Here is a 25,574-nt window from a genome sequence, read left to right as displayed (position 1 = left end):
CGGTCCGCAAATCAAGCAATACTAATAACGTAGTAGACCACATGAGATTGGTCAATAATATATCCTGTGGAATAGTTGTCTATTTGCTATTTCGCCAAAATATTTTGTTAGTTCTTTTGAAATGTTTGATTTGGTTGACAAATATCATCCATGTTTTCTGTTTTTCTTTCTTTCATGTTGTACATCAGCTCCCCCCAGGGGCAAGAGGAGGACACAGGAGGAGGAGGAGGGTGCTGTTCAGGATGCAGGCCAGGATCGGGCAGGCGAGGGCTCCTTTGCTGGCCCCAGTAAGTTTTAATTTTAATATAGAGTACTTATTTTTTCCTAGCGTTCCTCATTCGATTTTTTCTAAATCGTCTTTGATCTTCTTGTAGACTGGATCTAAAGTCTTATCCTGCCTCGACTATGACTCCGTGTGGTATTACTAGATTATTCTTATTAGTCTGTCTGTGTAGCTAACTAAGATTGCACATTTGGCAATTCCATTGGACTCCCATTCTAGTCAGCAATAGCTCTATGCACTGAGTGCAGTCCTCTGGGATTGTCCATAATGTCTTTTCAAGTCTTCTAAATGTTTATGCTTTGACAATTGCCAACAATAAAAAGGTGAATGACCACCAAGAAAGAATAAGATACTACTTTACTTTTGGTTTGGATAGGAGGACAATCCATTCTACTACTGTTGCAGGGACAAATCTGCACTAACAGAACTATGGACACTAAATAATGCATTGCTTAGCTTATCAATTATAATAGGTGCTGTTAGACTTTCCACATACCTCAGTAATAGCAGACTTTGTAGTTGAACCCCCAATCTCCTTACTGACTAGATAGTGTGGCAGAGTCATTTAGCTCCCAAAGTCACCGATGATTGATCCCCAATGATGTCAGAGGCACGGACTCATGCTTGCAAAAATTCCAAAACCTTTAGCTCATCCACTCTAGTCTGGAGGACCAAAAACCACAGAGTCTATTTAAGTTTAAAAGCTTTATTGAAAGTAAACACATTTATTAAAATCAAGTTTGTCATAAAAGTAAACGTTTAACTGGAAATGGAAAAGTGCTTAGGGCTGACGATTAATTGGACACATTTCTTGTGGTCGAGCCGAGCTCTCACCTGGTTTGAACTTGATCCTGCTCGTGTTCTTAGAAGTCAAGCTTCTGTCTGTTAGGAGAAAAAGTGGTGCGTGTTAAAAATAAAAAGCAAGCATTCATCAGTTGTGCCAAAAAGTGCAGCAAGACAACAGCCTTCCCTGGAAAAAGGGACATTTTTACTTTAGAGTAGACAGCCACAAATAATAAAATTGTATTCTGTTTTTTTCACATTCCTTTCTTCCTCCTAGACCAAATATTATATAGTAGTGAGTGGTGTATTCTAACATTATTAAATGTACTTTGTAGGTGGAACATCTGGAGGCGGGGCCAGCGCGGAGGTGGTGGTGGCATTGGACGAGGACAACTCTGGGGAGGAGGCGGTGGAAGTGCCGGACAATTCTGTGAGGGATAACACGGTGGTGGCGGGCAGAGGTAAGCTATATATTCCTTACTTATTTAGATTGAAGACTGCAGAGTGTGCTTTCTGCACGGGTGTATTATAAATCAACCAGGTAGTAGCCTCCTCTAAATGTACTTCGACTTAGCTGTGAAGTTTTTGGCGAGAAGAATCCCAATCAGATCTGAGATGAACTTGATGGATGGGATGAACGAAAAGCGAAAGAAGGGTGTAAGTAAGTGTGGAAGGACGAGAAATGTAATGATGACTGGCAAAGAAGAACGATATGTGTTTACTTGGTCCCCAAGATGGCTGGGAAGGAAAGAATATGGTATGGTGCATGGCTGGGTGAATGATGAAGCAAGGATGGGTGGAAGGAGAACAGCCTGGGTGGGTGAAACAGAAACTGTATGTGTGCATATACTTTGAATGGATGGATGCCTGGATCATGGTACTATCTGACTCTTAGATAGCATATGTGTATCTAGAGAGAGTAGACGGTCACTGGATGAACTAAGTGTTACTTTGAAGAGCATGTAACACCGCACCCGCACGTCCGTTCCAGTGTAGGAAAGGCAAGGAAAAGAAGTTGTAATTTTGTCCAAATACTACCATGAATAGTAGCAGTAGTTTGTATTGCAACTGCAAGCACAGCATATATCCGGTTATTACGGTGGACACTCCCTACCTCTCTTAATAACTTTAGTTTAGCAGTAGTACGTCATTCATGTGTGGGTGTATCACTGTTCACTCAATAATAAGCAAAGCACCTAAAGTCATCCCATATGTCATCAAATACATCCCATGTGAAGTGATAGATAATCAGATTATTTAGCTTCTTCATTTTCCTTTTCTAATACTCATTTGCACTATTGGGCGAAAGCTTAATTAATTAAGCAGTAGCCCTTTTAACAGAGTATTCTCAGTGCCACCCGTAATAGAAAAGTAAGAGCTTCACCACCTGCATGTACTGGACCGGTACAGTAACGTAAGTCTGTCTCACTCATCATGGTGTGCGTCTGTTTTCCTCGGGTGCAAGTTCACTGCGCTGGCATTATGCCGGCTTGCATAAGATAACGTACCAATTTTCCTAAACAAGAGAGAAGAAGAAGAAGACTGGTGTACTGTCATAGTCGACTGTAATGGAAGTCCATAGTGCTCGTAGAATTTGTTCCTTAAACTCCCACTAATGTTAGAGCAAGGATGAAGAAGTCGGAGGTTACATAGATACTGTCCTCAATAGTTATGTACTGTGCTTTCAATTTGCTACGTGTACTGTGACACAACTTTCTGCTCAATCATTTTGTGTTAATCTTAAGGAGCATTGGTTACAGACTATGTCTTTCTTTCTTCATATAGTTGCTCCTTCCAAATCCAACAGACCATCAAGGAGGAGGGAGCTGGCTCGAATGGCCCAGCAACGGAGGCTGGATGCCACTGTCGCTGACTATCGGCGGCTGGTGGCCCTGGAGGAGGAGGAGACGCAGTCTGGTACTACAACAACATCCACTGGGACAGCTGCATCCTCCTCCGTGCCCCCACGGGCTGCCAGCCAGCGCAGTGCTCCAGCGGTACGGAGCCGGGCTACCAAAGCCAAACGCCAACACCGAGCAGCAAAGACAGCAGCTGCCCCCCACAGGATTTGCAAGGCACGCCGGCGCTGCTTATGCCTCAGAGTGTCCTACCTGGAGCAGGAGGTCCTAAGCTATAAGAACTTGGTGGAGGGCCTCCGCTTCGACCATGGCACCCTCCGCAAGGAGCATGATGCCCTGGCCGCTAAAGTCAACAGCACCCTGCCGTAGTGTCCCTTGCCCCTTTTTTAGAGACTTTTGGGGGGTGGGAATTAGGAGTTGGGTTTTTCTGGGATTTTTGAAGGACAATCGTTGGGGTTAGGGAGGGTCTTGCAGGAGATTATTTTGTTAGGGCTATAAAAATATACTTTTTGAAACTTTATCTGACCATACCTGTTTTTTACGGCTTTTGAGTCTGGTGGGTGGGGGTTTAACAGTAAGTTTGTTTTCCTGAATAGTCCTAGGACTTTAGTAGTACTACAGTCAATCTCTCGTCTCTCCTAATACTCCATTATACTACCTCCAACCAAACGCTTATCTTACCTGTAATTTGTGTTTGGAAGTAGGGCTAGGCCCAGGGCTGGCTCCACGGGAAATGGCGATTAAGGTTGGCAATCCAGGGCGGATGAAATTTCCTCCTCATTGCGGTGGTACTAGTGGTGTGACACAGTGGCAGTTGCATGGCTATGGAAAAAAAGAAAATGAAACCTGGTTTGTCCTTACTGTAGCATTACAACGGTACGATAGAGAATATAGCAGGTGACAGTACACTAGACTAGAACAGTGCCACAATGTAGCCTAACAAATGATAAAGTATTGATAGTATAACTTGTACTTGTGTAGGATTTCTTTAACATTGGCTGCTACTACAAGAAATAGTACTGAAGCTGAGTAAGTCTAGAATATATCCTCGGATTCCTTCACCAGCCTGTTGCTATGACCTTATCCTCCCCAGCAAGTGTGTGGAATTATTGATGTCATTTAGTCACACATCAAGCAAAAACACACAGCCCGGGGGAAGAGGGTTAGGGTTTGTAAAATGGATGGGAATGGGGGTTTCTTTTTGGGTAGGTTTTGTTGAGAGAAAAAAAAAAAGCACAGCATGGACAAACAATAATTGAACATAAAGAAATTTTTGGGTACAAAGCTAACCATAAATCATTTACGTGACATAAAGGAAGTGCATGCACTACTGAATGCATTGTTACTGAAAAGTAAGTAGTACTTTCGACAACCGTGAATGACAGAATGCGACAGTACAGGGCTACATTAAATTAGGTTTAAAAAATAGCCGAAGTAAAACCTATAGAATGGCTGTAGGGATCAATTTAGAAGCAGAGAGAGATCCAAGAAATGCAGTCACACTCATAGAAGAAAAGAATGGATACTGTATCTGTCTGTATGTTGTTGTAGTTGTCCTCCTGTTGAATTTGGTAAGTAAGTTGCATGCAGCAAACAATTCCTCTTTTTAGCGGCACTCCTCCATTCCAGCTGACGCTTCGTCCATCAATGTTGGTGACCAGAAGAAACCCTGTCCACTGCCTGCCTGGCGGATGCTGAATTGCGGCTCGCTAATGTGAAGCCTGACTCCATCCTTTTTTCCCCATTGCACAGACTGAAACCCGGCCTGTAATTAATGAACGAAAAACAGCACTGATAAATAACTATAAGGTATGTACGCAGTGTAGTGCAAAAAGTCACACTTTGATTTTCCTAATAGACAGTACAACATTTTTGAAAGTGCGTACTCTGTCTGAGTCACCTTTTGAAGGATAAATAAGTATGGCCAAATTAATTTAGCGGATCTTTCCCCTCAAGCTAGGTGTACTGTAAACTGTGTTTTAGAACAAAATTAGACCTTCCCAGCAGTGCTCCCACCCAGACCCTTACTAAAGCCAGTCGCAAAAATGTAGAAGACCCCCAATCAGATCTCAAAAAACGAGGCCTAGCAGAAAACTGGTGACAAAACGTACTTCGAAAGTAAAAGTAGGCCCAAATAACCCCTTTCCCACCGTGGATTGTATTCAAACCACTTGCAAGCAAGCAAAAGTATCCATAGCCAGCATCGCTCCAAGACTCGAAAACCCCCCCACCCAAACACATGCAATAGAAATACTGCTAACCCTAACGAGCCCTAAGTTAAGAATAGTGGTAGAGGCTTTCTTTAACTATGCCAAATCGCCCCTTTCCCACCATGGATTTTCTTCAAATGACTTGCAACCAAAATTACACATTCTCACGAGTGCTCTAAGACCCCAGAACTCAGTTGCAAAAATCTAGAACACCCCGAAACACATGCAATCCTGCTGCTAGGGCTGACCCTAACGAACCCTAAGTTACAAAAAGTGCCAAAAGGCTTTTCCTTATGGATTTTGTCCCAACCACTTCTATCCGGTATTAGACCTTCCCAGGAATGCCCCAAGACCCGCCAACCCACCCGCCAAAAAGCACAACACCCCCAAACAGCCCAAAAGGAAAATCTCATACTTACAATATTTCTCGGCCTTCGGTCCAAACGCGCTATGCAGCTAGGCCATAACTCCAGTTTTCCACCACGGATTTCCTGAAAAGCAAATGCAATCAAGATTAGACTGTCCCAGCAGTGCTCCCAGACCCCAAAACTCACCCACAAACACCCAGGACCCACCCAAAGAGCACCTCAAAGGCAAGCAAGTCAGCAAAAACAAAAAAAAAATTCTGCCTCCGATTTGGTCCAAACCACTTTTATCCGGTATTAGAGCTTCCCAGCAATGGCCCCAGAGCCGTCTTCCCAGGAGAAAACGAGTAGAAGACCCCCGAACAGCCAAAAAGCAAAAGTACAAAAATGGGGACTTAGGCATTTTTTTGCCAATTTCCCAAATCACTCTGCGCGCGCTCTGCAGCTAGGCCCTAACTCCCCTCTGCCACCATGGATTTTCTTCAAACCTCTTGCAAACTAAAGTATTCATAGCCAGCAGTGCTCCCAGACCCCGAAACCCACCCACAAACACCAGGAAGCCCCCCAAACAGGCCCCCGAAAACGCTACATTAAGCAAAATGTCAGAAATAGCAAAAAACATTCAGCGTGGATTTTGTCCCAACCACTTCTATCCGGTATTAGACCTTCCCAGGAATGCCCCAAGACCCGCCAACCCACCCGCCAAAAAGCACAACACCCCCAAACAGCCAAAAAGGAAAATCTCATACTTACAATATTTCTCGGCCTTCGGTCTAAACGCGCTGTGCAGTTAGGCCATAACTCCCGTTTTCCAGCACGGATTTCCTGAAAAGCAAATGCAATCAAGATTAGACTGTCCCAGCAGTGCTCCCAGACCCCAAAACTCACCCACAAACACCCGGAACCCCCCCAAAGAGCACCTCAAAGGCAAGCAAGTCAGTAAAAACACAAAACAAATTCCACCTCCGATTTGGTCCAAACCACTTTTATCCGGTATTGGAGCTTCCCAGCAATGGCCCCAGAGCCGTCAACTCACCCGCAAAGAAGTAGAACACCCCCACAAGTGCTGAGTCTTTCTTCATTGGGCGTAATCCAGCCCTCTGCTTTGATGGAAATAGGAGTCTGGAGGAGGAGGATAGAGGAGCATGTTCTTCTGAACTTGTGAACCTGAGGAATGCAGACTGCGGCACCTTCAAATCAATAAGCAAACAAGTGAAGACAGTTCTGCTGATGGGCTTGTTTTTGTGATTAGGTGATTAAAGTTTGAATTATATTAACTGTGCACAACAAAGAAAGACAGACACACAGGAATAAAAGTGAATAAGGACGAAAAAGAAAGTTATTGATTCATTGTCTCATTTTCAGGGCTCGGTGTCAGGATCCAGGAATAAGAATAAGGCTTCGTCATCATACTCTGCGAATTCAGGCAGGGTGAGCTCAGTGTCACCTGACAGAGAAGAAATTCCCTCATCTACGTTGCTGTCCACCTCGTCTTCATCCGGCGTGCTTTCTCGTACTCTGTAATCTGGTGGTATGCGGTGCTGATTCATCTTGATCATTGTTAACCTCTCCACATTTTTGGGCGAGAGGCGGCTCCGTTTGGGAGTTACAATGCCACCAGCAGCACTGAAAACACGTTCAGAAGACACGCTTGCGAGTGGGCAAGACAAGTAGTTTAAAGCCAGGTTGGAGAGCTGTGGCCACAATTCTTTTTTCCCATGCCAATACGGCAATGGGTCAGCATTAACATAGACCCCTGTTGAGTCATTCAGATAGTCCTGCACCATCGACTCAAGGTCCTCCAAGGTTCCTCCACTTTGCTTAGCTTTTGCTGTGACCTTTTGAGAACCAAACCCAAGCCGAGTTAGCCAATCCTCTTCAGCATCCAATGTTACTGTTGTGTCTGGTGCAGATGATCCGGTTGCCGGTGTCTTTAATGGCTGAGAGGTCACTTGTGCCACAGCCACAGGTGCAGAAGTGGATTTTTTGACTGCGGATGGCCTGCTGATGCTGATGCTGATGTACTGCCTTTTCCTTCAATTTTCTGCCGTTCTCTTTCAAACCTCTTGGCTGACAAGGCTAGCCAACGTTTGTACTTTGTAACATCTTCATCAGCAAAAGGAAAGAATGCTCGGCCTGCCAGCGCCTTTTTGTAGCTGTGGATCATTTTAAGACGTTCATCACCTTGTAGGCGCTCTAATAATTTCTCCGCCAAAACAAAAGGGTCTTGTTTTTTTTCATCTTTTTGAAACACAGAAGTCACCTCCTTCAGTTGGTGCTCCAGCATGTACAACAATGGGATAGCTTTTCCCAAATTATAGTCCTCCTTGCTGACTGCACGCGTGAAGACCTCAAAAGAACGAAGCATGCGTGTCAGGCTTTTAACTATGTCCCATTGCGCCGCACCCATCCTCAGGTCCTTCTGAGCTGTACCCTGTTTTAAGAAATAGTGATCGAGTACCGTATACTGCTCATACAGACGCTCAAGCATGTAGAAGGTTGAGTTCCAACGTGTTGCCACCTCCTGGATGAGTGCTTTCACTGGCATTCGACGTTCATGTAGCAGGCTCCTCAGATGCTTCCGGGCCTTAAAATAATGGCTGAAATGGTTGCACATTTTTTGGCAGGTGTCCACTACCTCGTACGCTGGACTGTCTTTATCACTCAAGAATTTTTTGACAACCAGGTTTACACAGTGCGCCAAACACGGCACTCTGAAATACTGACCCAGCTCCATGGCCTTAACTACATTGGCGCCATTATCCGTGGAAACATAACCAATCTGGCGTTTTTTGGGGGACAGCCAGTCAAGGACCTTTGTATTAAACTCATCCAAAATGTTTTGTGCTGTGTGACGTTTCTCCAAACCAAACATGGCTAGTGTTGCATGTTTCCGAGCAGCTTTAAAAACTTGGTCCGGGTAAACACCTGCGTTTAGCTTTGCCTTAACCCCTGAAAAAGAGACCCAGTGTGCAGTGATGCACAGTTAATCAGCGCCTGCGCCACTGGTCCACATGTCTGTTGTCAGATGTATAGTGTGAACAGCACTCTTCTGCAAAGCTGCCCCAATCACCTCCAGCACATCTTCATGTAGTGCTGGAACCGCAACTCTGTCAAAATAGAACTGGCTAGGAACCTTCCATTTAGGGCAGAGCGCTGCCACTAATTCTAGAAAACCAACCCCTTCTACAAAAGAAAAAGGGAGAAGGTCCAGAGCTAGCATTTTAGCCAGCTTAGTGTTATACAGACGCGTCAGTGGGTGGTTGCGTTCATATTGCGCTTCTGTAAACAACATCTTTTTAATGTTGCCCTGCACCAAGCATTTACGGGATGATGATGATGATATCTTCGACCCAGTTACGCTCGCTGATTAACTTTTTCGCATTGGTGTCTCACTCTCTCCCACACTCTTAGTGTGGCTCACATGGGGTGTGCTGCTGACAGGGGTACTGGGTGTAAGTGAAGTGTTTGACACGTCTTCTTCCTCCTCGTCATCATCAGATGAAAAATCAACGTTTTCATTACGTGCAATTCGGGCTTCCTTGATCGCCTGTAGGTGCGCAAACCATTGGACAGTGTGCTGTCTCTTAAGATGACCTATCTGGCCTCCGGTACCATGGTTGGTACCAAACTTACCACGACTAACTGCAACCTTACAAATGCTACAAATGGCGAAGTTTTCCCTTTTTGGGCAAACACTAAAGAAGTCCCAAGCTGGGGACTTGAATTGTCTGTGGGGGCCGGAGGAGGCGGCGATACTGGTGGGGGTGGTCTTGCTGCTAATGCCAGATGAAGTGGAGGATGTGGATTGCCGAACTTTAGTACGTTGTGCACTTTCACCACCACTAATTGAGGTCGAGGTGGATGGAGGTCCCTTCTGGCGAGGAAGAAATATGGAAGCGGTACGTGTTGGTGTACTAGTTAACTCCAATGATTGTTGTGTTTCCATTGCCTCCTCGTCGACATCATCATCACGCTCAGCAGCTTCTCGGGCTAGGGTCAAAATGTCTCTTTGCTGCATGCCCGCTGGGGCTGCATGACCTTTATGATGACTGGGTCGTCATCGTGAGAGCCTTCATCAGCAGCAGTATCCGCCACTTCTTGTTGAGCTTCATCACACTCCATAACTATGAGTTTTTCGACGACCTTCCTTTTACGCTTAAGTACCTTTGTCAGATCATGGTGTGCCTCACTCTCAGACGGCCGTGGTGGTTCCCAATTTTCATCCATATCATCAGAAGGAGGTGGACTTGAAAAAGATGTAGACACCCCCCTTGATCTTTTCCTTACTAGGGATGTGGAAGACAATGAATGATCATCAGGAGGATTGGCTTTCTCAAATGATACCTCGGCTTGATTGTCGATTTCCTGATGTGCCCCTACTTGGTGTATTATAAATATATGAATATCAAGCATTTTTGAATAAACCTAGATTTTAATTGGTTTCTTTTTTATCAGAAAGATTTCATTTGTCCGGAGCACGGAAGCGAGACCGACGCAACACGCATAGGCTCGCAAGGTAACCACAAAGGTGGAACATTGATCACGTGTAATATTGTTTAACATGTGTGCAGTAAGTTACCCCATATTTATCCTTCGTTTTTCCATAGGCAAGCTGTACACCAACAAGATCAACCTCATAATAACGGTAGGCAGGCTTAGTAAAAGGCATAGTACTCATTTGATCATACGTTTCAAATAAACTTATGCATATACAACTTACCTTGCGTTGTAGAAGCGACAATAACTCCTATAATAACATTGAGAGAGATAGTATCTCAATATAAGAGAGTGGAGATCATTTAAATACTAACAATGATAAAATTAACTGTGAAACCTCTAAACATTGAGAGTAACGAGTTTTCTTGTTCTCTTTTTTCCCTTTTTTTCTTTTCTTTCTACTAATCTTCTTTGTCTTTGTGTATATTTTTGATAGACCCCTGACGAAGGGGCCGAATGGTCCCGAAATGCATTGGGTTGATGTATTTTATATTGTATATTTTGGTTGATCAAATTGTAATGTGATGCACTTATTTTGAAAAAAGATGAATAATGTCAGTATTATTTGAATATGATTGATATACAGTTGCAATATAACATATAAATAATGGAATAAATAAGAATTTAAATGTTGAAAGCTAACTAAGAGTTTACTCATTTAAGAGTGCACCCAAGAGCCCTGGCAGCCATTAGGTGCCAGGCTAAATACATGTTGTAATAAGTGTTGCAGGCACTAATCGAAGGTAGCACTCGTATCGGATTAACTTTGTCAAAAATTACAATACAGAGTGCAGTACCCACACACATACATTGCCTACTTCAGGAGGAACAACTATTGTGGGCACTTGTGACCCTCCATGCACCTCTGCTTGCGCATCTCCTTGCGCTGCCTCTCCTTCCACATGTACTTGGGCCTGTACTTGCACATGTGGTTGTTGTTGCGGCTGTGGTTGTTCAACACTTGTCAGATGAGTTACAACAACCTGTGTTGATTCAGGGACATTGCTGCTACTTTCTTGCGATGATCCAACATCACTGGTCGATGGTGATTGAAGAAGTACACTGACTGCCTCTGCAGCACTCAAGGGCTTGGACTTAAGTTGGCGTGGTGGTGGTGGTGGCGGCACTGAGCCCAATGGAGCGGGGGTGCTGCTCCCAGCTTGGTCCCCAGCAGATCCCGCTGCTGCTGCAGGCGTACTTTTTTTTTTACTCCCAAAAAACGCGGCCGCCGGCACACCAGCCTCCTTGGTAACTTGCTTCTTCTGCTCCTTACTGGCAACTTTCTTGCTAGAGGAGCTACGGGGAACTTTTTTTGGGGCCATCTTCTTCAGAGCAGGTCAGTACAGCAGGCCGCAGTTGCACGAGTTGCAGAGTTGTCTGTGGACAGAGGTGACGTCGCGTGACGTTATGCTGCACACACACACCGCTGCAGGACTTCTTCCTGGCACTGGTGGTTCTCTTGAGTCTTGTGCACCTAAAAGCAATGGAAGACAGAGGAACATCAGTTCAGTTATACACCCCAAAAAATCGAAAAAACACAGAAAAATCAGCACAATCCCATGCCCTCCATGATGTTTAAATTCAAGACACCCCACAGAAAGACTAGGCCCATGCAACACTCACTACCCCTGGTGAAAAGGCCACAACAACAGGCCAAAAAAACGAAAATCACAGAAAAGTCAGCACAATCCCAAACCATCCAGGCCCACCATGATGTTTACATTCAAGACACCCCACTGAAAGACTAGGCCCATGCAACACTCACTACCCTTGGTGAAAAGGCCACAACAACAGGCCAAAAAAACGAAAATCACAGAAAAATCAGCACAATCCCAAACCATCCAGGCCCTCCATGATGTTTAAATTCAAGACACCCCACAGAAAGACTAGGCCCATGCAACACTCACTACCCCTGGGCATGAAGGTTGAAAACTAGGCAAAATGGTTGCAGGCCTAACAACACTGCCTGCATTCAAAATGGTCACTTGCCTCCCAGCACATGGCCTGCCTGTACCAGCACTCAAAATGGACCCCACCCACATGGCCTGTCCCCATGAACACCCCAAAAAATCGAAAAACACAGAAAAATCAGCACAATCCCAAACCATCCAGGCCCTCCATGATGTTTAAATTCAAGACACCCCACAGAAAGACTAGGCCCATGCAACACTCACTACCCCTGGTGAAAAGGCCACAACAACAGGCCAAAAAAAAGAAAATCGCAGAAAAATCAGCACAATCCCAAACCATCCAGGCCCTCTATGATGTTTAAATTCAAGACACCCCACAGAAAGACTAGGCCCATGCAACACTCACTACCCCTGGTGAAAAGGCCACAACAACAGGCCAAAAAAACGAAAATCACAGAAAAATCAGCACAATCCCAAACCATCCAGGCCCTCCATGATGTTTAAATTCAAGACACCCCAGAGAAAGACTAGGCCCATGCAACACTCACTACCCGTGGTGAAAAGGCCACAACAACAGGCCAAAAAAAACAAAAATCACAGAAAAATCAGCACAATCCCAAACCATCCAGGCCCTCCATGATGTTTAAATTCAAGACACCCCACAGAAAGACTAGGCCCATGCAACACTCACTACCCCTGGGCATAAAGGTTGAAAACTAGGCAAAATGGTTGCAGGCCTAACAACACTGCCTTCATTCAAAATGGCCACTTGCCTCCCAGCACATGGCCTGCCTGTACCAGCACTCAAAATGGCCCCCACCCACATGGCCTGTCCCCATGAACACCCCAAAAAATCGACAAAACACAGAAAAATCAGCACAATCCCAATTCATCCAGGCCCTCCATGATGTTTAAATTCAAGACACCCCGCAGAAAGACTAGGCCCATGCAACACTCACTACCCCTGGTGAAAAGGCCATAACAGGCCAAAAAAACGAAAATCACAGAAAAATCAGCACAATCCCAAACCATCCAGGCCCTCCATGATGTTTAAATTCAAGACACCCCACAGAAAGACTAGGCCCAGGCAACACTCACTACCCCTGGTGAAAAGGCCACAACAACAGGCCAAAAAAACGAAAATGACAGAAAAATCAGCACAATCCCAAACCATCCGGGCCCTCCATGATGTTTAAATTCAAGACACCCCACAGAAAGACTAGGCCCATGCAACACTCACTACCCCTGGGCATAAAGGTTGAAAACTAGGCAAAATGGTTGCAGGCCTAACAACACTGCCTGCATTCAAAATGGCCACTTGCCTCCCAGCACATGGCCTGCCTGTACCAGCACTCAAAATGGCCCCCACCCACATGGCCTGTCCCCATGAACACCCCAAAAAATCGACAAAACACAGAAAAATCAGCACAATCCCAATTCATCCAGGCCCTCCATGATGTTTAAATTCAAGACACCCCGCAGAAAGACTAGGCCCATGCAACACTCACTACCCCTGGTGAAAAGGCCAAAACAGGCCAAAAAAACGAAAATCACAGAAAAATCAGCACAATCCCAAACCATCCAGGCCCTCCATGATGTTTAAATTCAAGACACCCCACAGAAAGACTAGGCCCAGGCAACACTCACTACCCCTGGTGAAAAGGCCACAACAACAGGCCAAAAAAACGAAAATGACAGAAAAATCAGCACAATCCCAAACCATCCGGGCCCTCCATGATGTTTAAATTCAAGACACCCCACAGAAAGACTAGGCCCATGCAACACTCACTACCCCTGGGCATAAAGGTTGAAAACTAGGCAAAATGGTTGCAGGCCTAACAACACTGCCTGCATTCAAAATGGCCACTTGCCTCCCAGCACATGGCCTGCCTGTACCAGCACTCAAAATGCCCCCACCCACGTGGCCTGTCCCCATGAACACCCCAAAAAAATCGAAAAACACAGAAAAATCAGCACAATCCCAAACCATCCAGGCCCTCCATGATGTTTAAATTCAAGACACCCCGCAGAAAGACTAGGCCCATGCAACACTCACTACCCCTAGTGAAAAGGCCACAACAACAGGCCAAAAAAACGAAAATCACAGAAAAATCAGCACAATCCCAAACCATCCAGGCCCTCCATGATGTTTAAATTCAAGACACCCCACAGAAAGACTAGGCCCATGCAACACTCACTACCCCTGGTGAAAAGGCCACAACAACAGGCCAAAAAAACGAAAATCACAGAAAAATCAGCACAATCCCAAACCATCCAGGCCCTCCATGACGTTTAAATTCAAGACACCCCACAGAAAGACTAGGCCCATGCAACACTCACTACCCCTGGTGAAAAGGCCACAACAACAGGCCAAAAAAACGAAAATCACAGAAAAATCAGCACAATCACAAACCATCCAGGCCCTCCATGATGTTTAAATTCAAGACACCCCACAGAAAGACTAGGCCCATGCAACACTCACTACCCCTGGTGAAAAGGCCACAACAACAGGCCAAAAAAACGAAAATCACAGAAAAATCAGCACAATCACAAACCATCCAGGCCCTCCATGATGTTTAAATTCAAGACACCCCAGAGAAAGACTAGGCCCATGCAACACTCACTACCCTGGTGAAAAGGCCACAACAACAGGCCAAAAAAAGAAAATCACAGAAAAATCAGCACAATCCCAAGCCATCCAGCCCCTCCATGATGTTTAAATTCAAGACACCCCACAGAAAGACTAGGCCCAGGCAACACTCACTACCCCTGGTGAAAAGGCCACAACAACAGGCCAAAAAACGAAAATGACAGAAAAATCAGCACAATCCCAAACCATCCAGGCCCTCCATGATGTTTAAATTCAAGACACCCCACAGGAAGACTAGGCCCATGCAACACTCACTACCCCTGGTGAAAAGGCCACAACAACAGGCCAAAAAAACGAAAATCACAGAAAAATCAGCACAATCCCAAACCATCCAGGCCCTCCATGATGTTTAAATTCAAGACACCCCACAGAAAGACTAGGCCCATGCAACACTCACTACCCCTGGGCATAAAGGTTGAAAACTAGGCAAAATGGTTGCAGGCCTAACAACACTGCCTGCATTCAAAATGGCCACTTGCCTCCCAGCACATGGCCTGCCTGTACCAGCACTCAAAATGGCCCCCACCCACATGGCCTGTCCCCATGAACACCCCAAAAAATCGAAAAACACAGAAAAATCAGCACAATCCCAAACCATCCAGGCCCTCCATGATGTTTAAATTCAAGACAACCCACAGAAAGACTAGGCCCATGCAACACTCACTACCCCTGGTGAAAAGGCCACATCAACAGGCCAAAAAAACGAAAATCACAGAAAAATCAGCACAATCACAAACCATCCAGGCCCTCCATGATGTTTAAATTCAAGACACCCCACAGAAAGACTAGGCCCATGCAACACTCACTACCCCTGGTGAAAAGGCCACAACAACAGGCCAAAAAAAAGAAAATCACAGAAAAATCAGCACAATCCCAAGCCATCCAGCCCCTCCATGATGTTTAAATTCAAAACACCCCACAGAAAGACTCAGTCCACCCACCACTGAGTACCCCTGGGCAAAAGGCCCCAAAACAGCCCAAAAATCGAAAATTCCAAAATTGTAGTTGCAGCAACTGTAATGCCCCAAACAAACTTACTTGTGAAATTTCTAATCCAAAAGTGATCCAAAGAAAGTCAAAAAGGCCTCAAATCCAAATATCCAGCAGCATCCACAAAAAGTAATCCTTCCAGCTCCAGATCCAAATGAAAAGTGACCAGGAGATGGACAAAGCACTGGGAGGAGCCTGCTGGACAGGAACAGGAAGTTGAAGACTGTCGGGCATTTCTTTCCCCCAAACCCCCCCCCCTCCCCAAAATGGACTCCTCGCAAAAAAAGTGCAGGCAAATGTCAACCTGAGGAGTTATTCAGATAAAAATCATCATTTCCAGAAGGTTTATGCTGCTTGCTGGTGGATTTCTTGTGCAGAATTTCAAATTTTGTATTTTCGCGAGTGCGAGATTGTTGCTGCTCGCCGCATCTACAAGGTCGCAATTGCGAAGTCCCGCGATACTTGATCACGGCGTACTCGCGTTGACAAACTCTCGCTGTGCAAGTTGGCAAGCCGCGATGACGTAATCGCGCTCGCCAAATTCCCGCGGGATCCCGCAGCAAGATCCAAAATGGCGCAGCACTCGCAAAATATCGAGAAAAACAACTCGGCAAACGCTGAATGACGGTAAGTAAACGCCGCGCGCCGCAAAATTGTATCACCAAGAAAAAAAAATCCGCTGCATGCGAATGTGCGGATTTTCGGTAAATTCGCGAGCGTTCGCGGATTGCAAATTTACCGAAAATCCGCAAAATCCGCGAGCGTAGCGGATTTTCCGCCCATGCTTAGTCTCCGATGGTCATAGAAGAGAAGCCCTGACAACCCGGCAAGATAAGAATCTGCATTGATATGCGCATGCCCAACAAAGCAATAAAAAGGGAGAGACACATTACACCTACAGTTGATGATATCTTAGCAGACCTGAATGGAGCCCAATGGTTTTCAAACCTAGACCTGAATGCTGGATACCACCAATTGAGATTGGCTGAAGAGAGCAGATATATTACTACGTTCTCGACCCATCTGGGACTCAGAAGATACACGAGGCTGAACTTTGGCATATCCTTGGCTGCCGAAATATTCCAAAATACCATCAAAGAGATACTGTCAGTGCTGCAAGGAGTATTAAACGTCAGCGATGATATCCTAATACATTCCAAGACAAGCGAAGAACACCATCGAAGACTGAGAGCCACACTCAAAAGATTAGCAGAACACGGAGTGTATCTGCACAAAGACAAATGCAAGTTCTTCCAAAAGTCAATAGAATTCTTCGGGTACGTATTCGACGCTGAAGCAGTCAAGGTGGACCCCAGGAAATCGCAAGCCATCAAACATGCCCCCGCACCAACGACCGCTTCTGAAGTAAGAAGCTTCCTAGGCATGGCTCAATACTGCTCAAGGTTTATCCCAAACCTAGCCACCATTGCTGAACCACTGCGAAATCTAACAAAAAAAGAAAGTCTGTGGAAATGGGCACAAGAAGAGGAAGAAGCATTCAACAAAGTCAAAGAAGCGTTACTGGATCGAACCACCATGGCCTATTTCCACACCGCAAGACACACTGAAATAGTAGTAGACGCCAGCCCAGTCGGGTTTGGCGCTCTACTGTCACAAGAAACGGAACCAGGAGTATGGGCCCCTCTCGCATTTGCAAGTAAAGCGCTCACGGCAACCGAAGCAAGATACTCCCAAATTGAAAGAGAAGCGCTGGCGGTCAAGTGGGCTTGTAATCACTTCCACCTATACATAACTGGACACCCTTTTCGGATGGTCACGGATCATCAGCCGTTAATACCCCTGTTCAGGGGCACTGCACCTCATCCGCCGCCTAGGATAGAACACTGGGCAATCCAAATACAACAGTATCAGATGGACCTTGTGTACAAGCCCGGATCGAAGAATCCTGCTGATTTTCTGTCTCGCCACCCAGCTGGAGAGGAAGCAACAGGACACGCAAACAGAAGAATTTGTAAATATGATATCCCAGTGGGCATGCCCTCAAGCACTGTCAGCAAGCACAATCACAGCCCAGTACAACACCGACCCAATCATCCAAAGAGTTGCTGAAGCAATACGAGCTGGATCCTGGGAAGAATTTCTACACAATACCCAAGACTGGAGTGAGGCAGACTGACAACGTTTAGGGAAATTTTGGAAGGTACACAATGAACTAAGTATCGCAGAAAACGGACTTGTGCTGAGGGGACCTCGAGTCGTGATTCCATTAACATTGCAGGCCCAGGCAACAACGCTCGCCCATGCGGGAACCAGGAGGATGAATGCCCGAATGAGGGAGAAAGTGTTGTTCCCTGACCTTGAGAAGGAAGTTGACACCCTGGTTCAGAATTGCCGAGCGTGCCAGTTAACGAGTGGTGTTGAAATCCCTGCACCTATTGTCACAGAGGAACCTGCGCCGGCCCCATGGTCGTGGGTCAGTTTAGACTTCAGTAGTTTACCCGACGGGAAAGTGACCGTGGTGCTCATAGACAGCTACACCAAGTATCCCATTGTGGAGATAGCGTCGTCTACCAGTTTCAGGAACATCCAGCCAATCCTGAATAAGTCATTTGCCATGTTTGGCATCCCACAGGTGCTCAAAACAGACAAGGGCCCTCCATTCCAGGGAAGCGAGTTTAAAGACTTCCTGCAAGGACTAGGAGTGAAGCATCACCGCATCACACCGCAGTGGCCCCAAGCCAATGGGGAAGCCGAAAGGTTCATGAGAAACATCAACAAAGTCCTGCGGATAACCGCAGTGGATGGAACAGACCCTGAAGAGGCACTTCAGCACTTCCTGAGAGAGTACCGGAGCACACCCCACAGCACGACCCAACGGTCACCTTGGTCTCTTATGCTGGCGGAACCATGGAGGGAAATGCTCCCCATGACGGAAGATCGGAAGCCTGAGCCTTACTGCCCGGAGGCCACCCAGGAACGACGGAAGAGGAACAATGATAAAGCGAGTCGGAGAAGGAGGGCTCATGACCGGGGATTAGCACCAGGAGACTCTGTGCTTATCTGGACCAGAAGGCCAGGCGGGAAATTCCGCACTCCATACGAGCCAGAACCGTGGACAATAAAAGCGACCAAGGGTACGACCATAACTGTGCAGCGAAATGGAGAGGAAGTAACAAGAAACATCTCGTGGTTCAAACGGATACCGTCTGAGTCTAGTGGTGTGGAGCAAGATAACGAGCCACTGGCAGGCGAACCAACTGAAAATGAATCAATGCAAATACATCATGAATCACCAACAGATATTACTGGATTAACATCACAATCTCCCCCAAGAGACTGTACAGACCGTACACCCATCAGAGGAAGACAACGTTATGATCACAGACCAAACCCAAGACCCAGCCAGCGTCTGGCAGACTTTGCCTGTTAAGTCATCAATTTGGACTTACGTCAAAAGACTAACTTGGGAAGGGATGTAGCGCTCTAGTGTTTCCAGGGGTCTCGGATGAGCCCCAGAAACACTACCACACTTTGTATCACCTTCTAGCCAGGCGTGGCTAGAAGGCTGTAAAGAAATGGGCCGGGATCGCTCGTGACTTCCGCTCCCACCAGTGAGCCAAGGTGTGCGTGTCCTTTATTTAAGCAATGTGCATAGCTTCACCCTTATTGTAAGGCCCTGCATGTCTCCCTTGCCAAATACCCCAGAGCTGCCTCACCTCCTAACAGCTCCCTCAAGTGCTACTGACCCAGGCTCCACCCTCACCATTTGCAGTGTTAGTACAGCCTCTCAAATGCTGCGTCTATACAAACCCACACACTCTCTCTCTCTTTCTCTTCCCCTTTATTGCTCTCCCACAGGGAAGTATTAACTAATTTGGCTATGAACTTCTGAGGTCATGAGTTCAAATCCCTACAAGGCCAACCCAGTCTTTAATTTTCCGGAAGGTCAATTAAATCCATCCCATAAAGTGGTTAAAACAGAACATCAATTATTCATAGCACTTAGAAAAGTGCGGGAATAAAGTGCTATATAAAATCGAATTATTGTTATTAACATTAAAAATGGAAAAAGAAATCATGGAACAGAACAAAAGCTGGAGAACCTAAGCAACACTTGTCTGTCCCGCCACTGGTAGACATCATTGGTTCCCTTCATGTCTGCCCTTACTGAAATATATACTGTCCCATTTGTAGTCAGCCCTCAGCGGAGACAGTTTTATACCCCTGCCAAGGTTTTAGGAAATTTCCTGTTCTTTGAAAAAAAAATCTAAATTATTTGATATAGAGTAAATGAGAACGTACAATGAAGTAACCAGATTGATTTCATTTCTTTTGTTGTTGTTTTGGAAACCTCTGACAGAAACTCTGATTCAGCACTTCCCGCTCCGGGATGTGTTTGCAGGTGCCCGGTGGAGCTGACTCAGGCTGACAGAGGACTCCGCTTCCTTGCAGGTGGCCCTCCCCCAGCTTTTCTGCTGCTGATGCAACAGCACTGGCTCTAGGAGGCAGTCACAGGGCAAACACAGGCTCCCCAGAGGATCAAAGCCCAAAAACTGGAATTTGGAATCTAGGGAAGCACATGTGCACGTGGCGTGATATTGGCATGGCGTCTATGTTTGCTGGACAAGGAGGATTGAACTGGCCAAAACTTTCTAAGACAGGCCAAACGAACCTGTGGACGGGCCACCTTATTTTAATAAAAACTGCGAAGCGCCAGGTCCGATTTCAGGTTGAGAAGAAATATGTGTCTTTACATTATAAATTAACAGATAAACTGTACAAAAAGTATTTACATAATTGGTCAAGAATGCACAATAAAAAATTAATAATAGTTCTCATAATGAAAGAACAGCATACAGATTTTAATGAAAATACATGATGTAAATTAGGGACAGGCAGGGATATCAGCTGCTACCTTTATTTTAATTCACCCCACTATGCCCACCTTCCCTGGTTTAACTTTCATTCCTCCCTGCAACTCCTTCTACTATTCCTCCCGGGTTACTTATATGTACTTATGAATGGTTGCATAGCACTTGCTTTTCACATTGTGGCCATAGTCGCTGAAAGTAGGGGTGCAGGGGTGCTGGAGTTCAGAAGGTGAATGATCAATGAAGAAGATTTTATATTTGTTTTATTTTCTCACATTTGCTGTGCATATAATGACGGGGTTAAATTTTAGGCTAGGGGTTCTGGCAAATTGCTGTTCTTTTAAAATGGAGATTGATGTTTCTTTATGGGGACAATCATGTAATCCTAGCGCCGGGACACCTCCGCCGGAGGTAGCTGTGCGCTCTATAAGCTTCATAAAATAAATAAAATAAATTTTCTTTCTCTGACTTCAAATTTGTAGGAATCTGTTAAGTGAAATATGAAGTATGTAACAATCTTACCTGGCCTCAGGGAGTGTGAAAGGAAAGTGTTGTGCCCTGCACATAGACACACTGGAAGCCTTGTAGCTGTATTCAAAGTCTTCTTTATTAGTTCCAGTTCAGGGTAGCATCAATCTCAGTTCACCCATGTACCAGCTCCTACTTCTCCTACACCATCCCCACCAGGAGCAGCCTCCCTGCTGCTCAGCTCATCTCTAGCTGTCACCACTCAGACACACAGGCACCCAGGCATTCCATTCATCACAGGCACACCAACATTCCATTACCATCTCTCACTCTGGCCGAGCCGATAGGAGGACATAGGCTGATTACAAGTATATGTAATAGTTAGGACATAACAGATAGGCTGTAGGATCTCTATGTTTTTCTAACACACAACAACATTTAAATGCCTGTAAATGAAATATTTCAAAATAGATCACAAGCAAGGAAAGCACAAATGAAGCACTTTTTTTGTTATTTTGAGGTGCGATTGACACATGTTTTTTTAATAAGATTAAATTAAATTAAGACACTTTGTGCGGTGATGCGCAAATGATCAATCCTTGATGAAATCACAAACATTAGCTATCATTTGTTCCCTGCATAGTTTTATCAGTAAAACTACATGTCTGTACAAATTCACTGCCCATTTCAATGAACGAGCTGTCTGTAAACGGCAGTGTGCTACCACACCATGCTTTAGTAATATATTTGCGACAGTGTCATCCAGACACACCACTGGCTGTACCTACCACACCCTTACCACTCGCCCGCTGAATGGACATGACTCATTTGCCACACTTGTTCTTTGTGTGACGTTTGGATGTTTCAGAATCTCTAGGACTTCAACGATATGACACTAATGGCAGCACCCCCCACTCTGAAAATTGTTCCAGCACCACTGACTGTGGCTGCGGAAACAGAAGTCTGACTCACTACTGACTAGCCACCATGAACTTTGGTCAGTCTGAGTCCTCTGTTGAAAGTCACTGAGAGGGACTGTAACCTTCCTTGCTGCTAAATGCAGGGCAAACCCAGTGTGGAAATTCCCCTCAACCACTTATTAATGGTTTATACTGGAAACAGATGTGGCTATGGGTATTTGGACATTGGGTAACATAAGATCGATGCAGCAAACAAGAAAAACTGTTCTAATCAAATAAAATTCCCAGATAGAAAGAATAGACGCAGATAACAAAACTTTACAAACCAGTTAAAATGTACAATTGATAAACACAGAATATTCTCATGAATCAGCAATAAAAACGGCAGTTCATTAAAGAGGCCACTTGAAAGCCCGAATACCCGGCACAGTTGTGTGTGGATGTCGGCTGGCAATAATGCGCCTTTGATGGGAAAGGCTGAGTCAGCTGGCTGCGTATCTGTGCACCTGTAGTCAGGGCCCGGGGCGGGAGACAAAGGCAGTGCTGAGTCAGCACTCTAGGCTGCTGCTGCTCCTGCCCCACAGCAAGGGGACTGCCCCCCTCCCTCCACCCTCCAAGAGTTTATGCGTTCTAAATTAAAATTGATACTTGTGTGAACCTCAACAAAACAGAAAAAGCTCTTTTCGTTTTTACCCTGTAACAGCAGCGCTGTGGCATGTACAGAAACACGAAGAAGGAATGTTACGTTGCATATTCCACTCAGCAGGGATCTTTGGAAGAGCGGAACCCACCTGCAGGTTAAGGTTGCTGATACAACTGCACCTATCAAAGGTCGGAACGGGAGGGCGGAGTCAACATTGCAGGTTGTGGTAATGGTGAGGCTGTCTAAGAGAATGGTGCTTCTGAAAGGTCATTGGGGCTGGGGAGACATGAGTGGCATCCCAGGCCGTTTATATGTTCTCAGACTCGTCCCCAAACACCAGATCAAGGTAACAACGCCTCTTAGGGGGAAGAATTTAAGGGAAGGTGGGAATGTTCGCCTTATGGATTAGCAATGATTACTGAAAAAGACATCAAAAGCATCAGCTGGCTTCCCCACTACGTCACTCACATGCTAACACTATTAAGAAATGGAAGTAAGTTGTACAATTCTGCCTTATGAGCCTCGACTTCATATGTAAATAAACTGCAAAAAGTGGCAAACTGAAAGCAGGCCTTCTCTGTCGATGGTCCCAGGATCTGGAACAACATCCCTTCCAGCATCAGAATTGCCCTGAGCCTTCTGCAACTCAGAAACGACCTGAACACGCATCTAGTCAGAGATCACTATATTCCAATACAATAGGATTCCCCATCCACGAGCATCCTGCTTCACTGTAGACAATCCTAAATGATAGCTTATTGTTCCTGCTCATGTAGGTGCAGCTTAAGCTCTATAGCTGGATTCACACTATTCAAATAGATATAGTGGTGTAACGAATCTTGACCCCCTCTTCCTCCGCGAATTTCCACATGTAACATATTTTGAAAATCAGTGGTGATTCTATCCTTATACACTGTGTTGCTCATTTGATTCATAACCTCAGAAAACCTAAACCATGCAAATTGTTGAGCAACACATTTTACATATAAACATGGCGGGCTGGTGAAGATTTCATTTGGTAGGATGTGAAAACCTGCCACGAAATGGCCCGAACTAGAGAAACAGACAAATATAACTGTTTCAAAGTGGGCTCGGGTGGGTTTCCCCTTCTGAAAATGTGGAAAAATAGAGGGAAAATGGGAATTTTTTTATATCACTATTTCTTGGTCTCTTGTTGAAATATTTTCTGCCAAACCCAGTCTCCTGCAAGCATAAAATAATGCATAGTTGCACTATGCTAATTATTATTTATTTATTTTAGCTGTTTTATACCGCGCTCCATTACTACCAGAGTATCCTGGCGCGAAAAGAAAAACAAGCAAGTGGCCGTCTGAAAGGAGTAATAAAACTAATAGGCAATTCTAAAAAGATGAGTTTTTAGTGCTTTCTTAAAGGAGACGAAATTTTCAATCAATCTTAGGGAAAGGGGAAGAGACTTCCAGGTCCGAGCTGCGACAACAGCAAGAGAGTAGCCTCCCAGGCGTACTCGCCGAAAGCGGGGCACACTCAGGAAATTGCAGTCAGCTGAACGGAGAGGCAGAGTGGGGACATAGCGGCTGAATCTTTTTCTCAGATAGAATGGTCCCATATCATTGACTGCCTGAAATGCTAAGGTAAGGATTTTAAAAGTTATCCTTTGGGCAATCGGCAGCCAATGAAGTTCCTTTAAGTGTGCTCGCACACTTTCTCTACTTGGGATTTTACACAGCAAACGTGCCGTCGCATTTTGGATAATCTGCCGTCGGGCAACTAAGAAGGCTGGAGTACCGCTAAAAAGAGAGTTGGCGTAGTCGAGCCGAGATAAAATTAAAGCTCTCGCAACCGTCTCTCTTGCTGATGATGGCAGGTAAGGGAAGAACTTTCTCATGGCTTTAAGAGATCCAAAGCACACTGCTGTTAGTTTTTTTATGTGTTCCTCGAATCTCAGATCCTCTCCAAACCAGACTCCCAAATTCTTGGCAGCAATAGTAGCTGAGCCTGGCTGGGGAAAATCAGGCGGCCACAAGAGTTCTCTAAAATTGGGCGGGAATTGGCCATACAGCAGAATTTCAGTCTTGTCTTCGTTGCACTTCAGCTGTGCCACTGCTAACCAGTTAAACACAGCGGAGAGGCACGAGCGGACATCCTCTGTATTAGTTGCTGCATCCTGCCAGGTAAATAAGAGCTGCGTATCATCTGCATACGCTATGATTTTTGCTCCCATTTGTTCGGCCAGCACAATAAGAGGGGTAAGATATATATTAAAAAGCAGGGGACTCAATGTAGAACCTTGAGGAATCCCGGTAGTAAGGGGCCTAATTGAGGATGAAAAAGGTGGGATCCAGACTTGCTGAGACCTGTCCGATAAAAAAGAATTCACCCATTCCAGTGCTGAACCCAATACACCAATCTCAGGCAAGCGAGTCAGGAGGAGTGAGTGTGGGACAGTATCAAACGCGGCAGAGAGGTCCAATAAAATCAGAGCCGCTCTGCCGCCACTGTCCAAACACTCCCTGTTGAATGAATTTATTGTCACACTAAAGTTGCTAATTTAGCTTGGGTCGTTTCATAAGAAACACCAAAGACCACACTTCACATCAGGGAAAGAAACAGGCACCTAAGAAAGGCTATCCACCCCCAGGATACTCCCAAACTTGAGATACATTTCCTTAATGCTCCATGCCTACCCCAAGACAAGCCAACATCTCAACCACGAATATAGACCCAACACCACAAGAAGGATGTGAATCCAACTGTAAGATTTAAACCGGGGGGAATTCCAACAAGCAATTCCTGAATTGTCATTACTTGGTTCCAGTGGAATGCTTACTTACTCATTGCAAAATGAACACATGGTCGGGAGGGGGGAAGATGGCGGCCGAGTAGGAAGCTCGGTCGGAGAGCTCCCGTTCACCCGTGATTCAACAGTGCAGAGGTTGGGGCAATGGCTCCTGCGACTAGACCTGAGATGAATTAGCTAGAAGGCGATGCACAGCGGAGGTTGAATCCGAACCAAACAAGTGCTTGGAAGACATTCTTATCTGAACTACTGATTGTACCTGGTATGGTGTTTTTTCCCGGGGCCGCCTCTTTCTCGCTGTGCAGTGGTGAGAAGGGTGAGGTTTGTTGTTTCCCCTGCGGCGTCTGGGAGGCTGAGACTCGCTGTCCCACACATGGCGCTT

Source organism: Lissotriton vulgaris, chromosome 7, assembly GCF_964263255.1.
Source record: "Lissotriton vulgaris chromosome 7, aLisVul1.2, whole genome shotgun sequence".
Lineage (NCBI taxonomy): Eukaryota > Metazoa > Chordata > Amphibia > Caudata > Salamandridae > Lissotriton > Lissotriton vulgaris.
Note: the sequence above shows the minus strand (reverse complement) of the source record.